Genomic DNA, 18503 nt, shown 5'->3' on the forward strand with positions numbered 1-18503 from the left:
GAACACTCCCTCTGAGGTACTTAGAATGACAAAACACAGAGTAAAGGCCACAAGAGACTCATGGTTGGTCCCATCCTCCTTGTACCCTCCCCAGCCATGCCCATGGCCCACAGCACCCAGTGCCAGACAAGGTGAGCCACAGTGATGGGGCAGACAGATGCACAGACATGAACTGTGCTGGACCAGAGGGTCCTGGGGCAAAAATCTCATCTATTTTACCTGCCAACACAGAAACTATCTTAACCTTCTGTGCCTCTGATGTTAGGGGTGCTGCCCCAGGGTCTTTCAGCCTCTGCAGTGTGTTTGTACAGGGTGTAGCACAGTTCAACCAGGCTTCTTGGTCAGCATAAAGATCTCAGCAGCATCGTGCTGAGCAGGTGAAGCATGACCCTGGTCCCCAAAGGGGCTCCATGCTCTTTACTCCCAAGGGCCAAGCAACTTACTGCTGCTGATTTTCCAGCTTGAGGTGCTTAAATTTTTTTTGTTCCCTCCTCCTGAATACCTGTTGCTCCTCTCTTTTACCTGTGTGTCTGCAGGTAGCAGTCCCTGGAGAGGAAGTTACGAGTGGGTGACAGTTCAGGGTATGATGAGTTTTCCTCACCCACATCACATCAATCCCATCTGCCCAGCTCCATAAGACCATCTGCTTTCAACAAGGTTTCTCCCTACCATTGCCCAGTTTCTTTAAACATCCTGCAAGGTTATAAATTACCAGTCCCCTGCAGTTTCTGTTAAGCTTGGTGCCCAGGAAGATCATCACTCCTCCTTCTGAGGAGGTCTTTGTGTCCTTTCTGGCTTCCTTCAATAACTGAGGAGCAGAGAAAACAGCTAAATCAGAATAGGCTGAATTTTAACTATCTGGGGGTGTGGGCAGGTACAGCCACCCTTGTTCCTGAGGAGAAGACTGTAGATTGTGAGTGACAGCTGTGAGTGAGGTGGCAATAGGCAGCCCAGGAGGAGGAGGCTGGATTAGTCTGTGCCCAGTGCATCCCACCATGAGGAGCAGAAAAATGAGGGATGTCATTAGGAAGGTGACAGACAGGTCTTTTGTGGCCAGCCAGGCTGTGAGTCAGAGGGAGGGGGATGGCAGGGGCTGTGGGCAAGCACACACCTGCTCAGGTAGGGTGAGCTGGGTGGCAGGGGTGCCAGCACACAGTGGTGGGCTGGGGGCAGGGTGTGTGCTCCATGTGGGTGGGGGGGACGTAAAGGCAGGAGGGGAAGGACAGGGTGTATTGGCTCATGTCTGTGTCCTTGGCACGTGTGTGTGTGTGTCCTTGTGGTGTATGTGTGTCCTTGTGCTGTGCATGTGTGTCCTTGTGGGGTGTGTGTGTCCTTGTGGGGTGTGTGACCTTGTGGCTTGTATCTGCCTTGGTGGTATGTGATTGTTCTTGTGTGTGTGTGTCCTTGTGGTGTGTGTGTCCCTGTGGCATGTGTGTGTGTCCCTGTGGTGTGCATTTGCTCAGCAGGAACACATGGGGTGCATGCATATGTCTCTCTCTTCATCTGCAATGTGTATCTGCCTGTCTGTCTGTCCAGCTTCAGCACACAAGACACATATGCAGGGGTGGTGGTCTGTCTGCATGCATGGCTGGCTGTCCAGGCTCCTGCTGCCTCCCTCTCCATCCCTAGGTGAAGGACCTGGCCTCCTACAGACTGTGACATCCATCACTGCCCCTGCAAACTGTTCCTGTGAGCACCCTTCTGCAAGCCTGCAAGATCTGAGCTACCTGACAGCTCTGCACGGCTCCTGGGTAAAGGCTCTTCAGGTTGGATGGAGTGAGAGAAGAGACTAAGGCTCGCAGGAAAAAAACAGCTAGATGGGACTAACTTGTCTGGATCACTGCTGCCAGCCCAGCTGCTGGCAGGGCTTGGCCAGGCATGAGTGGAGGCTGATCCTCCAGGACTGCTCCCAAGACACCCCCCAAAAATGTGCCTGTGATCCCAGCATCCCTGACTGGTGGTCACAGGGACTGGGAGAAGTAAAAGGGAGGCCATGACAATCATCTCCCACTTTCCCTAGAATCACAGAATTGGTTTGGTTGGAAAAGACCTTTCAGGTCACCGAGTCCAACCATTAACCCAACACTACCAAGTCATTCGATAACCCATGTCCCTCAGCACCACATCTACACAGCTTTTAAATACCCCCAAGAACAGTGACTCCAGCACTGCCCTCGGCTGCCTGTTCCAGTGCCTGACAACCTTTTTTTTGCTCATCAAAACCAACTCCTGAAAGGAAATCGAGCTTATAGGGCTTATTTTGACTGCAGGAGCTTCTATCATTGCAAGCGCCAGAGCTGCCTTGAGCTCGGAGCCACCTGCAGCACGAGCACAGCCTTGTGTCTTCAATCAGTGCTCCCCCCCCACCACCTTTCAGATCTTCCCGGTTGGCTGATGGTGTTTTCCCAAAACCCTTTCGCCGAGCGGAGTGGAGGCCGAGGCGCTGGAGAGGTGGAAGATGACAGCCTCCCTCCCTCCCTGCCCCGCTGGGGCTGGGACTCAGAACCCAGCAAGCTGCCGTGCAGCAGCATCCTTGCGGCAGCATCCTTGCGGCAGCATCCTTGCGGCAGCATCCTTGCAGGGACCCGTTTCGGGAGAGGAGCGGGGCGGTGTCCCTGTCGCTAGATGGCACCGCACGTCCTCGCAGGAGCAGCTGCGGGTGCTGCAGCCAGCCAGGGGCAGCACATCCCCTGCCAAGCCCGCCCTGCCAGCAAACCTGCCTCTCCCTGCTCGCAGGATGGGGGAGCCCACTGCTTTCTGCCCTATCCGTCGCCTCCTCTCCTTGCTGTGAAGATTCCCCGTGGGTAGAATCATAGAATCATAGAATCCTAGGGGTTGGAAGGGACCTTGAAAGACCATCCAGTCCAACCCCCCTGCCAGAGCAGGGTCACCCAGAGCACATCACACAGGAACGTGTCCAGGTGGGTTTTGAATGTCTCCAGTGAAGAAGACTCCACAACCTCTCTGGGCAGCCTGTTCCAGGGCTCTGTCACTGTCACAGTAAAAAATTTTTTTCTGATATTCACCTTAAACCTCCTATGCTCCAATTTGTATCCATTACTCCTTGTCCTATCACTGGTCTTCACTGAAAAAAGCTTAACTCCATCTTCTTGACACTCACCCTTTACGTATTTGTAAACATTGATGAGGTCACCCCTCAGTCTCCTTTTCTCCAAACTAAAGAGACCCAGCTCCCTCAGCCTTTCCTCATAAGGGAGATGTTCCACTCCCTTAATCATCTTTGTGGCTCTGCGCTGGACCCTTTCAAGCAGTAGAGGTGGAGACAAAGGCAGAAGAGGTAGGGGAGGTGAGGGGAGGAGGGAATTAAGTGCATTTCGGAGGCTGCCTGGATGCTCTGTGCTTTGCAGTCGCGTCAGGCTCCCGTTTCATCTCTGCACTGCACCGAGGTGACATCCTGGCCTGCCCTTCAGCTGGAAGCCCTGAATAATGGAGCTATATTAATACATCCATTCACCAGCAGATGTTTTGTGTGAGCTGGGGGGAATGGCATGCCCACATGCTTGCCCCTCTTTCTTGGCTGTGATTCTCCTTCTCTCTGATTGCCAGAATTCATCTAGAAGTTGTTAATTTTTAAACCCCGACTACCTGCAGCAAATTAGCTGGTGCCTTCTCCTTTTTAATATTACAGAAGTCAAGCTTTCAATCATTTCCCTTTGGGGAAGATGATTCCTTGATTTGCTGTCTTCCTTCCTAGGAAGTATTTTGTTTTACTGTGTAAGTCTTTCACCGCTCAGTTTAATCTCATTATTGCAAACTCAAGCCACTTGGACCTCTTTAATTGGGGACTTGGTGACATCTTTTGGTGGCAGCTTCCTCTGGATCATCTGTTATTGCCAGGGTGGCTGGGGATGTAGCCCAGCTCCTTTAGCTGCCTGGGAAAGGGCTTTTCTAAGGGGTGTAGCTGCCTTTGAGCAGTGCTCAGGACCCCAGCAGTGTCTCAGAGGTGACTGCCATGCCTGGGAAGAGGTACAGCAGCCAGTGCTTTGACATATTTTTGCTAATAAGCCAAATGCCAGTCAGCGATGTTGTCTTAAACAATGCCAAGCTGCTGTCCTCCACATCACAGGCCTAAGAACCATGCTCTGTGTTTAACCTTACAACACTGTGTGGCTTCAAAACACTCAGCACTTTGCCTTCCCCATCCCAGGTCACTGCATTGGTTGGCTGTCCCCTTCCAAGCCCTGGGGAAGGGCTGTGGGGCCATCCCTGGGTGATGGTGAAGTGACTCCTTACAGAAGACCTGCCCCAGTCACTGCTGGGGCTTGTGGAGCACTTATGTCTCTCTCACTCCATGGGAATGACCAAAGACAGCACAGAGTCCCAGACATGTCTTATCCCAGAAGAGATATGGGACAGCTCATTCCTAGGCTTTTTTTAGGAAGCATTACACATCCTGCCTCTGAGCAAATCCAGCACCTACATCAGAGGTAGCTGTTCTATTCCCAGCTCTTTGGCTGAAATTGCCTCCCTAGAAGGACCCCACACCACATAACCCCCAGCCCTGCCAAAGAACCCGAGCAGGAGATGACATGAAGTCTTTGCTATTGCAAGGTCTTTGCATCATGGGCTGGAGAGTGCTATAAGGCCCCAAGATAGACCATGATTCATCCTCCTTCAGCCAGGAGAAGATGTTCCTCACGCTGTAATAGGCCTGCTGCACTAGTACTGTGATGGTGGTTAACAAGATAGCAGGATGACTTCATGTGCTTTGATATTAAAAAACAATCCCACCAACGCTGTGGAAACTTCAGCTCCTTCATTTGTCTGTGTGCTTACGTAAGAAACTCCTTTTCCCATGCAGCTGGGTAATTAAATACAGTGTCTCAAATCCTGGCAGCATGTGATTTTTTCTTTATTTTTTTTTTCTCTCTTGTGTGAAAGAAAAGGAAGAAATGGGAAGAGAACAAACCCTAGAGAGATGGGAGCGATGTTATGTCCCTGGATTCCTGACCCAGGCCCAAAGCAGTCAGGATGGTCCCTCTGGTCTCAAATCCACTTGTTATGGGATTGTTGGAGGGGTGTTTTCCTTCTACTCCAACTCTACAAAACCTTCCTGACAATAAGGTTTGGTAAAATGTAACAATGCAGCCCTTTCCCCTGCAAAGCTTCAGCTTGGATGTCTCGCTGTTCACAGATGCCTCTTGCCTTGAAATATCCCTGACCTGCTTTAATCCTGATGATATCACAGTGTTAGGCATCTTCTTACATTCCCTATCTTAAGCCAAGCATGACTGTGTCTGATGCACCACTGCTGCCAAATCAAAAAAGGAGCCCAGCCAAGGCTCCTCAGTCAGGTACAAAGGAACCTCTCTCTTTTCCTGTCCCCTAGGCTGAGGTGCAGGGAGTTATTACTCATCCCAAACTAAGCACGGACCTACTTCTGCCTTGGCATTTATCAGCAGCCATTTTTCAGTGTAGGGACAACAGCACGGGGGGAGCCAGGGTGGCTCTGAGGACCCACCACCAGCCCAGATCCCACCTGTGCTGGGATTTGCCAACTCCCAGTCAGGGCTGGAAGGGGTAGAGCTGCAGTCGTGAGGCTGTCCACCCTCTGCACTCCCTATCCTTGGCCAAGCTCCTGCATGGCCAGTCCTGGCATCACCCACAAAACCCCCAGCCCAAACCCCCTGTTCAGTCTCTGCTGCTGGAGGACACAGAAATACAACTTTGCAGGAGGACTGAGTAGACCCTTCCCAGCTACAACTCCAGAACTGGTAGCAGAGAAGCAATGATGACTGGTAACCAAAATAAATCCAACTCACAGCTTCTGCCTGGGGCTGAGTCACCAGCTGTATCTGGCACTGAGGAGGTGATCCCATGCCTGCTGTGGGACAGCTTCCCTTCCTGTGTGGGAACAACAGAGGATAAGCAGGTCAATCCCCACAAACAGGAACTGCACAAAGGCCCAGCTTGAAGGCAACTGCACCAAAGGCTCATCAGAGGCAGAGGTGGCCCTGACATTGACCCCACATATTGTGTGTGGCTTGGATTTTTTTTTTTTTTTTTTTTCCTGTAGACTTGACCCAGGCTTGGCTTTGCTCTCCAAGGACAGTGCTTCACAGCTTTTTGGCCCTCCCTCTCTTCCCAGAGCTAAGTGGTATTTTCTTTACCTATTCTAGCTTTTGAGGCCACTGATGATGCCCCTTCTAGGCTAGGCTTATTCAATGATTTTGTAGAATCATAGAATGGTTTGGGTTGGAAGGGACCTTAAAGATCATCCAGTTCCAAACCCATGCAGTTCCCAGCATGATCTCAGTGTCTCAAACCCAGTAATGACTGGTGCTGCCCTTTGCTGTACTCACAGTGATGGGACAAGTCCCTCCTGTGCAGCAGTAATGAATAGGGTGGTATCACGCAGTGGTGAGATGGACATGACCATTTCAGACAGGATCTTATCCATAATCAATATTCCAGATGGCAGCAACCTCACGGGGGCCTCTTGTTGCCTTGATGTAGGTCTCTCTCCAATCTAGGCTGCCCATTCCTACCAACTCCTTCCCTCCAGGAAAAAGATCATGGCAAGGAACAGGACATATGAACTGTGTCCCTGATACCATTAAATCACCCAGGGCTGGATGGGCCTTGAGGTGAATGATGTGGGAGCACAGAAAGACAGATGGGTGTCTGGATTGAGAGGACCAGGCCAAGGAGGTGTGTTCTGTGTCTGGGTAGAGTTTCAGGGCTGGAAGTTCAAGCCATAGGTGATTATGAATCTGTGCTTGCTTGTAGATGTTGCCTGGCTCCAGACATTGTCAGCTGCTTGCATGAACTGCCTCTAACATCCATTTCCAGCTCCTTTGGTGCTTTAGTATTAAATAGCAGAGACAGGTCTATCTTTCACTTGTCACAGCACATGGCTCCCCTTTGCCACTGGACACTGTGGCATTGCAGAACCTGGCCCAAGGGAGACCCAGCACACGTTTGGGGATCTGGTGATGTGTCTGCCAGCTTTTAATACCACAGAAGGAGAGGTGGCCTCCATGACATCAGGAGCATCAGGAGGTGTTGTGTTCTGTGCAAGGCTCTGGTACTCATCCTCATCAAATATTGGAGCAAGCTCTATCTACATGGCTTCCCTGCAAATCTGCTCCTCCTTCCCTAACCATGGAAGGTCAGGCTCCCACAGAGCAGCCCCATGCCCAGGGATTAGCTTCAGTGGATGATGAAGCACCACCCTGAAGCCCAACCCTTTATAAGGATGAATCTGGATACTCAAAGAAAATGTATTTTTAGGAGCTTTTGGGTAAGAGCACCTACTAACCTTGACAGGTAACTCCTTCCATTTGATGGTGGCAGGACTCCATTGTGCCTTCCTGTGGATGCTCTGAAGAGAGGAATGAAAGGGTGGGTCTTTATGGAGTTTGGTCTCCACCCTCAGGGGTTGGATTGTTGTCATGATTCTGGCATCAGCCTCCCTCTTCTTCAAAATGCCATTGGGAGAAGAGGTCTTGAGTGGAGCAAAATGTAAAGTCTTACACCATTGAGTGTCTTTAGGAGTGTCAAAGCTGGTCAGGAATCCTTTGAGATTCCTTGTTGGGGCGTTGATGGGAAGATCCTCCATGGACTTGCTCCAGGACTTGTCACTGCCATGGCTTTGAGGTAGGGCAAGTTTTTTCCCTGTTGGATTTGCATTATTCTGTGACAGGTATCGTCTCTCCATGAGCTAAAAATAACCCCAAACAAGCATCAAAATAGGCTCATAGATCTAACTTCAATAATAAATCAACTGACATTTCTATTTCATGCTCTTCTACTCTAAGGATCACATCTGTTGATCTTCTAACTTTTTGGGATGAAAGATTGTCCCATCACTTTATGCTCTATGGTACTTGGAGAAGATGTCAGGGACATGAGCTAAACAAAATCTAGCCCCTTCTGAAGTGTGAGAGAAGTTTCTGTATTGCCCATTTCCAGTACGATTAGTTCATGTCAATGTCCAATCCTAATTCATTCATGATCATGCAATAAAGCCTTGCAGTAAAAAAAATATGACTGCTGACTGTCTTCCCTCTTAGATCATTGTCTTAACCCATATTCATCCTCTTCCTCCAGGAAACTGTATTTCCAAACAGTCAGGAAATCGCCCTCTCTGTAATTACATAGGAAAATTCCAGTTTCATCTTAAAAACCTGGACTGGAAATAAAAACTTTCAGATTCTGCCTTTTTAAAAAGAGAGGCAGTTCAGCTTTCTGTAGTCAGTGGGAAGGAACCCTGTCTTCAGCAAGAATCTTGGATGAAGACCAGAGGACCAGGCTTCCAGTGTATGATTTTATCAGTTATTCCAGGCTGTAAGAGGCCCTTGTCACAAAGCAGGACCCGACAAGCAAACACAGAGCCAAGAGCTGCCCCTTATGCCAATGAATTTGCAATCCAAATATAAGTGACACTGGTAGGTAGGAGGAGCACCTTTACCATGGTGTGAGAACACTAGTCACAGCTTCTAGCTGGGGGGCAATTCAGTTTAAGATGTTGAAATGTAGACATCTAAATGTAACTGTGAGCAAAACCCACTCATGAACTTGATGTCTACATCCCATTATAGTCCAAAGCACCAAGAAAACAATTTCTGCATGCTGGGGTAGACAATTTTCATTGTTAGTGGCTTAGTGTCATTTGAGACACACAGCAGAACCCCAAAAGCTCCTCCAGCTGCTGGTGCAGGAGGACAGAGATGCTTTAGTGTCATGTTGTCTGTCAGCCCAGTGCAGATGTCTGGGTACCTTAATGACCTTCTGTGCCTCTGCCTCAGGCTGGGTCCTTCCCTTACTTCCTAATCTGTGCTAACTCCTCTGCCAGGTCCTATATCTCTTTATGGTCTTCCATTAGGCTCTGCCCTTACAATTCATTCTCTCTTGAGAAATCTGGATGATGTATATGAAGCTTCCATCCCATCCTGGAGCATCTTACATGGGTCAGTCCATCTGTACATATTAAAAGGGAATTGGATCTGACCTGCCCTGAGGTGTCCCTAGAACAACAACAAATACTGCAAGTGATGATAGGTTCTTGTTTATCTTGAATTTCCAAGAACTGGAGCATTATGTTGTTAGGACATGCTCAGTACTACATGGTCTGAGCCTTGGGGTCTCACCTTAGGATGTTCTTGCTTTGACATGCTGCTTTCACAGTCCAGGATGCTCTGGTACCTGCAGGGAAGACAGGAGATGGCTCCTTAATCCCTTTGTAGCCTGAATGTATTTTTACAGACAGTAGACAAGTTCCTTCTGCCTCCTCCTGCCCTCTGGAAGATGTGTCCCTGGAGCACCTTGTCTCCCCACTGAGGGAGGATGTGCTGGGGGTTTTTATTGGCTGAAAGTGGTATATTATTGCACTTTGCTGATACATGTCAGTCTTTCCAGCAGGTCAATGCATTGTTTATTTATTCAGCTTTAAGTTAACGTGAAGGGATTTATCAGGTCAACACTTGACCTAATATAAGACCAGTGATGAGTGAGACCTTTGCAGGAGAAACCACCTTCCTCCGCTTCCTTGCTGTGGACAGTGCACTTTCAGCTTTCTCCAAAGACCCTGTCAGAGAGATGACAATTTCTAGTGAAAACTGACAAAGTCTGGGATATTTGGAACTAAACTGTCCCAAGGGGAAGTTCAGGAGACAGTCCTGACAGCTGCTCTGTCACTCTTAGGTTGAGGGAGATGTACTCTGGGTTCTGTTGCTAATCTTATTTGTCTCACTCTTGGCAGATCTGTGGTCTGATCTTAGTTATGTGTTGCAACCAGAGGAGAAATCAGCCCTTTAAGGGCTTGGACTGAAATGTGACTCTCCCTGGAGCCTTTTGATTTGAGGCAGTTGAGACAAACCAGGTTATGGGGATACCCACACCCCTCTTGTCTACTCATCAGCTCATCTCTCCAGCATTTGCTTCTTTCCCTTGTGGCACCTTACAGACTATCAGGATTAAAAGCTTTAATTATCCATCTGGGAATGCTCCAGCCACTGGGGTCGAGGGCAAATTCCTCTGTGTCATTGTATTTGAGGAAGTCTGTCGAGTGTGTCTGGCTTTTAAAATCCAGACTTCTCTTCCAAGACTTAATAATGCATTGGTAATATATAATAGCTAAGAGCATTTATGGCAAAATAAAAAGTACTTGCCACTAGCTTGAGACCTGATATGCTGGGATGCTTGGGAAAGACCTTATCTGAGCAAGATTTGTTTGTTAGGGAGGTGGGAACCCCTGAGATCTAAGGTGAACTGCAGGTTAACCACCCACCTGGCAACCAGTTCAGAGACAGACACAGATTTCCTCAGAGGAACTGCTCTGTGCTTGAGGCTGCTCCTTGGAGAGTGGCACAGAAAAGGGAAGGACTGAGCTGGCCTCAGCTTCTCAGCTTTTTCCATGTTGTCTGTCTGCTGGCACCAAAGCAAGAGAGCAAAGGTTATGGTGCTGGATGTAAAGATCCAGGGAAAAGAGGCCAAAAATTAGTGCATCCATCTCCACTGTGCATCAGTCAAGGGTTGAGGAACAAATGCTGTCTTCAGTGATCCATCTGCAAACCTCATCACACAAACTCACTTATGAAAAAATAAAAAAAATGTTTCAAAGAAGACAGAGCTTAAATTAAACTACCCCTAATGCAGGGAATGGGTCTTTTCCACCTCTGCCTACCACTTTTTTCATTCCCTTAGATCACCCAGTTCATCCTGTGAGGGAGGGAAAGAACCTGAAGCAGCTTTAAATAAGTTAAAAATTATTGGATGGACATTTTGTATATGCAACATGGGTTCATTTTAAAAATTGTTTCTAATGTTGCATAGACCCAAACTAGCTCTGGATGCAGGCAGGAACTGGAGAATGAAGCACCTCTTGGCACCTCCTGCCAAAAAAATGATCTTGTTTTCCAGGCTCCAGGAATGTGCAGCAGAAATCTCAGACATTGAATTTGCAATGACTGATCTGACACTTGGAAGTACATGAGGTCATCTGGGGTTCATTTTCTGGGTTTAGACAGAGCTCTAGAGACCTACAAGTTACATCTAATTGCTCTTTAATTACTGACACAGACATTCAGGCTATGGGATGATTAGATACTTATTTAGATTTTGAAAAGACTTGTTTTAAAAGACACGTTGCTTGTAAAATGTGTTTCATAAGTGTTTTCTGTTGCCCTGAGTGTTGGGCTGTGCCCAGAGCCATTGTCCTCCCGTGCTTGGGTGTCCATGTCCAGAGACACTCAAGAGGTGCAGATTTTCTGTTAGACAGAGGTGTCATTCAGCAGTTTACAAATCTCTGCCTCCCCTCTCATGCCTTTAAGACATCTGAAACCAAGACCAGAGGGAGGGAGCTAGATTACTCTCTGGTTGTGTTAAAAATTTCCTTTTTCTGTCTTCCAGGTTGTTTCCCATGATGTTAGAGAAGAGACAGATTTGTTAGATCACAGGCTCCCACCTCCCACAGCCCAGGGATTGTTTCCTATTTTTGCACTAGTGTCTGACATTGAACAATTCCAGGTGAAGAACCCTCAGGGGGTTTACTCTGTGGCAGAACTAGCCTGTTAGGAGGGAAGTGTTCCCTGATTTTCTATCGATCACCCTCCTTTTCCTTAAAAACAGTCCAGGCAGTTGATGGAAACGCTCTTTCCAGCCCACCCCAAACAGTTCCCACAATCAGCACAGCATCCCCCCACTTGCTAAAAGTTCACAGGATTTTTCTGACATTAATTCATTCCATCTTCTGTGATCTGGGAGGGTTTTTGTGTAAAATCACTTACATGCTACAGCACTTTCCTCCACCCGGGATCTGCCATTTGAGAGTCTCCTTGGGGCTTTTCAGTACCACGCTTCTGACTCCTTCCTCTCTCCTTTCTTTACAAGACACGAGGCAAAGTCCCTTGGCAAAGCTGCAATTAAATATTAAAAGCTGATGTGGGAATGAGGGTGATGTGAATTGGAGAGCTGGCACGGAGGAGCTGAGGAGATGAAGCCTCCTCCCTGCTCCTGTCAGCCTGTCGCCAATTCTTGAGGTCTCCTTCTTCCCCATAAAAACACTGGGTAAATTCAGATCCCAGCTGGGGCAGGAATAGCCACCTACACCCAAACCTAGATTCTGATTTGAGTGGAAACCTGCAGAAATCCATCTCCCCACCTTGTCCCAGGTGGCACAGAAATAAGCTCCTCTGTGTGTGGGTTTTTAAACAGATGACTCTGGCACAAGGTATATATCAGTTCTTCCAAACTAGTAAATTTTCTCAGCTCTGATTGTGCTTCTCTGTGCCTGTAGCTTTGCTTGGGGGGGTTTTCAAGGAGCTGCAGGAGAGAGCATCTCCACAGTGTGCTGAGAGCTCGAGGGAGCACCCTGCTCCTCCTGGCAAAGGTGGAAGGTGGGCCAGGCCTTCAGGGAGACAGGGACCAGGTGAAATAAATCTAAATACTTCACTATTAGGGGTGAGAAAGGGCATGACTCTCTAGGGGACTCTGATTTAGGCAACATCTGAGCCTGATTAAATTTGGATTTTGGCAAAGGTCACCTTTTAGCCCTCTCAAAAAGCATCACAGCCACAAACAGAGCTGCTTTTGCACCTACCAACAGTTGGGTCTCTGCAAAGTTCTTTCTGGGGGTTTATTCTACACACACACTGGAAAGCTGAGAAGCAACAAAGGCAGAGCAGGAATAAGAGCAGACAACAGTGGGTTGGTTTATAATGAACAAGAAAGGCTGCATTTAACATCAAAAGCTGGAAAATAATTTACCCAGAAATGCCTAAGTTAAGCAAGAAACCTTTGACATGAGGGGTGAGTGAGTTAGGGCAAAGCAAAAATATGGATAAACAAACTGGCTGTCCCTGTCTTTACGAAGCAATAACTTGCACTTCTCCATATGTTCTGATTAAATTCTTACTGAAAAAAACCCCAACAAACCTTCTTTCTAGAGCTTTTATTCCAGCACCTAAAAAATAAACCGGAAAACATTAACTGTTTTAATCCTCTCTCTTGGCCCTGGCTTTGTACATGCTCAGACTTATGCCAGTCTTGAAACTTTCATCATTTCCAAGTGCTCCCAGAGTCTCCCTGATCTGCTGGATGTGTCCCACTGAACAAGATTCAGTTCTGGAAGGATTTTGTAGGATGCCCTGTAATGGGAAATGGGAAAATACTTTAGCAGCTGCTGGGCTATCAAGAGACAAGCCTGATGGAGGTTAGAAGGATTTTATTTGCATGGGCAAAACTAGGCTCTAAAGCTGGGCTGCTTCCTTGTTGGTTATTTAATTTAGAGTAGAAGAATGTGCCTGACAAAATGAAACAAAGCACATTTCAGTCCCTCCAACAGTGAGTAACGGAGGCTGCTAAAAGACCCATGAATTATTTTGGGGACTACTGCTACCCAGTTCTTCTCTCCATAAAAAGACTGCATGAAGCAATTCTCTGCATAGCTCCAAGGCACACTCGCTAGATAAAGTGTGTTTTGAAACTGTTTTTGCCAGGATTCCAGTGCCTTAGGCTGGTTCTTCTGCCACTGCCTCTACTGGGGGCTGTGCTCAGCTCATAGTCATTTTAGTCTTCACCATCAGTGGTGCAGTGGGTTGCTCTGTTGGTGAGAGTCTGTGGGAAGATGGGAATGAATTGTTCATGCCCAGCAGCTGCTGTGAGCTGAGAAGATGGGGGTTCCAGTCCAGAGAAGGAGCAATGTCTGCTGGGCTAGAGCTGTGCACTCCAGGACACTGCTGACCTGCCCTTTTTGTACCCCCTTAGTCCCTGCTTTCCAGGACGGAATTCCCCGAGTCCTACTCATAATTTCTCCTCTCCTTGCATTATTTTCATGCTGCTGTAAGTAGCTCTGCTGGTTTGTGTAGAAAAGTGCCTGAATCAGGTTGACTTGTCTCCAGGTACCAAACCATGCCAGTTGGGGTCTAGTTAGAGGCTGGAGGGACTGATTGTACCAGTCCCCAAAACACCTTTTCATCCCACAAACAAGGAAGGGAAATAATTACTCTTGAAGACTCTTGGGGTTTGTGTCTTGCCTTCTGAGAAGTTGGAAGAGATCTCTTTAAGAACTGGGAATTTTCATGGGACATCATTTCTGAAGTTCAGCAGTTTCCCCTGGCAGAAGAGATGGGGAGAGGAGGTGTTGGGGGGGGTCTTTATGTGTGGTCCCCAAATGTTCTTTCCAGTCACCCTTGCCCTGTCTGGGACATAATTTTCCTTTGGCTGCTCTGCTCCTGTTCTCCAAGGGGAGCTAATAACTCAGCACTGACTGTGCTCCTGGAAGGGCCTTTCCAGGTGCCCTTAACTCTAAATAAAATGTGGTGGCCCACTATTGCCAAGGTAGAAAAGACAGCCAGTCACAAGTACCTCCCATGTTTTCTGCAGAAAGGTGGGAACAACCCTGTGACTTAAGTGAGCCTCCATCCCAAGGACCCTTCTGTGGGATTTCATCTTGGGAAAGAAGTAACCCAAGATGTTTTAAGAAGCCAGGCTGCCTTTCCTCGTTGTAATAAATGGTCAAGTCACACCTTTTTCCCTCAAGCAATGTGAGTTTTCCTGCAGAAAATGACAAGGGAGCTAGAAAGTCCTCCAGATGTTTCCACAAAGTGATACCACCGGCATGTTCCTCTGTAGGATCACAACTCTACCTGTTAAAGCCATCTACCATTCCTTGTCCTGGGATTGCAACTCTTGTCTCCTCCAAGGTAGGGACTGGAGCTTTATTCCAGGCACTACAAGGCTTTGTCACCTGCCCAGGACAGCTCCTGACCACCACAGTAGGAACAGTGAGGTTTGTTTTTTGGTTTTGTTTGTTATGGTCAGAAGACCTTCTGGGAATGCTGAGGGTGCTTGGTCTTGCCAGCCAGGGCAGAGCAGGACATCCCAGCTGGATGCTGAGGTTTGTTGTCACACCCAGAGAAGGGGAATGGAGCTGGGGAAGGGTCTGGAGAACACAAGTGCTAAGGGAGAGTCTGAGGGAACAGGGGGGTGTTCAGCCTGGAGAAAAGGAGGCTGAGGGGAGACCTTCTTGCTCTCTGCAGCTCCCTGAAAGGAGGTTGGAACGAGGTTGATATCTTCTCCCAAGTAACAAGTGATAGGACAAGGCCTCAAGCTGTGCCAGGGGAGGTTTAGATGGGATATTAGGAACAATTTTTTTTAATGGAAAGTGTCATCAAGCCCTGGCACAGGCTTCCCAGGGGAGTGGTGGAGTCAAAATCCCTGGAGGGGTTCAAAGCTGTGTTGGTGTCATGCTGAGGGACATGGTTTAGTGGTGGCCTTGGCAGTGCTGGGTTAACAGCTGGACTCGATGACCTTAAAGGTCTTTTCTAACCAAAAAGATTCTATGAGTCCATGAGCTCTCCATCACAGGCAGGAGCAGGGGTGGGCAATGTGGCCACCAATGTGCCACCTGGCCTGGGCAGTGGGCAGCAGGCAGGACAGGCAGCCTGTGGGGCTGGCAGGGGGGGGCACAGGCAGGCACAGAGGCAGCTGGGGGGGGAACTTTGAACTGGGAGCTACTAATGGTTAACACAGACAATTATTTCTAGCTGTGTCAAATGGACTGACCTAAGCCCACATGAGGTTTGTGCTGACCAGGCAGGCACGGCAGTTTACATAACCACCTCCATTTTTTTGTTCTTCTTCTTCTTTCTTGTCTTTTTTTTTTTTTTTTTAGTTGTATAATGCTGTTTGGATAACTGTATTCCCACTAAAAAACTGCATGCCCCTCTCTCTTTCCCCCCCACGGGCCCACCTTGTGCTGCTTTGCTACCTGTACGTTTGTGCCCTGCCTGTAGGGATGGTGGGATGGTGCTGGGTTTAAGTGAGGGTGAGAGGGAATAAATACATGTGGGTATGAATGGAGATCTGCTGTTTGGTAGAAACAGATTGACACATACGTGGTTTTCTGAAAGATATTGGCTGTGACGTGCTTCTCATCCAGATCTGATCCCTGTCAGGGAATTTACAGCAAACCAGCTACAAGCAGTGGAGGAAAAAGCCAGATTTTGCCCTGTTTCCAGCAGGTTCTCCCTGTTTTTGGGGGGTTAAGGAGAGATGTTCCCCATGTGGCCTCAGGGCTGTGCATGTGGCTGCACAGTCCGTGTTCAATACTGAAGGCACTGAGCAGCTCCAGGGAGCTGATGCTGGCAGAGCTGGTTTCTTTCCCCTGGTCTGCAGGGCAGGGCTCTGCACTAGGAGTTTACTCAGGATGGATGCATTAGGGGAGGAAAAATCCCTGCAAATTCCCTGCTGTAACTTTCTCTCCGCTCTCCGTCTTTTCCTTGCACAAGGCATCCGGATCCTGGCAGCAATTTCCATAATTATTGGTTTCATGTGAAGTCACCAAAAAAATTATCTATCAAATGCACATGTGGAACTAATGGGGCTTATTTGAAAAGACCTGTCTGCATTTAACAGCTGGTGCTTCACTCACTCCGTTTTAATGAGCTTCCGCAGCACCAGCATGTGCTGGGATGGGAGCCCCTCGTGCCTCCTGGGACCGTGGGGCTCTGATTTCACCCCAGCACACTGAAACACAGAGATATGTGTGGTCTGCAGGGGCAGGCACAGGAAAAGGGTTGCAAGAACCTCCACGGATGGAGGGTCGTTTTGAGTGCTTCCTAACGCAGATTGTAAAGCCCTTTTTCCCCAATTTTTTTCACTTTAGGAACACGGGTGGAAAGCCTGGGAGGCTGGGTTTTCTTGGGAGGCTGGGTTTTCTTGGCAGATCTCTGTAGAGGCTGGGTTTTCTGAGGAATGGAAGTACCAGGGCAGGATTAAAGCATCCTACTGCTGGCAAATGAGCTCTGAGGTGCTGCCAGCCCTAAGGACTCATCCATAGGTCCTTAATTCTCAGGGATGACTGCAAAAGCAGCGACATCCCAGTGGGAGTGGTGGGGAGTAGGGCCAAAGGGGAGAGAGAAAGAAGTGGGGGAGGGAGACGAGGAAGAGAGAGAACAGGGAGAGAGATGCAGGAGGGTAGAGGAAATGGAGAGGAAAAGAGAAAGGGGGTGAGAGGAATAGGTCAGGAGGGAGGAAGGGAGGAAGGGAGGAAGAGAGGAAGGGAGGAAGGAAGGAAGGAAGGAAGGAAGGGAGGAAGGAAGGGAGGAAGGAAGGAAGGAAGGAAGGAAGGAAGGAAGGAAGGAAGGAAGGAAGGAAGGAAGGAAGGAAGGAAGGAAGGAAGGAAGGAAGGAAGGAAGGAAGGAAGGAAGGAAGGAAGGAAGGAAGGAAGGAAGGAAGGAAGGAAGGTTTTTCAACAGTGTTCAGAGGTGGATATTCCTTCCACCCTCCCCAGCAAAATGTGAAACCACAGATGGTTCAGCCTTCATTTTCTCACTGAAAAGTATCTTTCCCTCCTGCTCCCGGGAAGCTCTGAAAATTAAAACCAGCAAAAAGTACATTTCTTGTGAGAAGAAAATATTTTCTGGCTGCCTCTGGACACCGTGAGGCTGTGTCTCTGTGTACGTGTGTCTGCAAACTACAGTGTGCAAATTCTGTGCTGTTTTACTCTGTGTGCTCAGTGCAGCCACAAAAGATGGGGCAAAAGCTTCTGCTTTCCCCCACCCCCCTTTTTTTTTTCTTTTTTTTTTACTGAGCTAGAGATACAGATTGCCCTGATTGATGCTGAAGGAAGGGAAAAGGCAACTGCAGCCCCTCAGCATCTTTGCCCTTTACTCCCTGTCAAATGCACCCTGGCACAGGTTGCAGCGTATTTTTGGGGTTGTTTGAAAGATGTGCAAAGTTTTGGTGGCCGTTAGGGTGTCTTTTTCCTCCCTGCCTGCACTAGGGGGCTCTTGGCACCGTGAACTCTTGTACCTGAACGTGTTGGCTCAGAGGAAAGGGGCCGCTGCAGGGCAGTGACCACAAGCCTTGCAGGAGATGCTTGGGAAATCTGCTAAGATCTGTCTTGGGAACAAGTGAGTGAGTGTAGTTCTGGGTGAGGGGGAGATGCTCCCCACACCAGGTTCAGCAGGGTGGGCGAGGGGCTCAGAGACAGCTCAGGCCCTGCATCACATCCCACCGCAGGTGAGCGGGCAGCCTGGCTTTGGGTGCTCGCTGGAATAAAACGTGAGTTGCTCCATTGCCCTCAGCTGGGGATCTGGCCCTGAGCAGATCTGGAGCATGATGGCAGGACCCAGCGGTGCAGGAGGGTTGGTGGGGCACCTCCCCAGGGTCCAGCCCAGACAGCTCTGCTCCATCTCCAGCCTCTCTCCAGCTGGCTGGAAAGCTTGGCAGCTGTCATCGCCTGCTCTCCCTCCTGGGCTCAGCTCCCTCCTGGGGCTTGCTTAGGATCAGGGAAAGGGTTTTGGGCCAGGAGCTGGGAATGGGGCAGAATTGCATCAGTCTTGCACTTGTGAGGACTCCAAACCGTTCTTGTTAGCCTTAAAACCAGTTTCTTTTTGTTGTTTTTTTTTCTTTCCACTGAGGTTGGAGCCTTCAAGATCAGACACTAGAATGAACTGTAGGTTGAAAGCTGCAGGTAAGTCCTGTGTAATGTGCTCCAGGGGATCCTGCTTTAGCAGGGGGTTTGGACTCGATGA

This window comes from Apus apus, chromosome 2 (genome assembly GCF_020740795.1).
Source record: "Apus apus isolate bApuApu2 chromosome 2, bApuApu2.pri.cur, whole genome shotgun sequence".
In the NCBI taxonomy this organism is placed as follows: Eukaryota; Metazoa; Chordata; class Aves; order Apodiformes; family Apodidae; genus Apus; species Apus apus.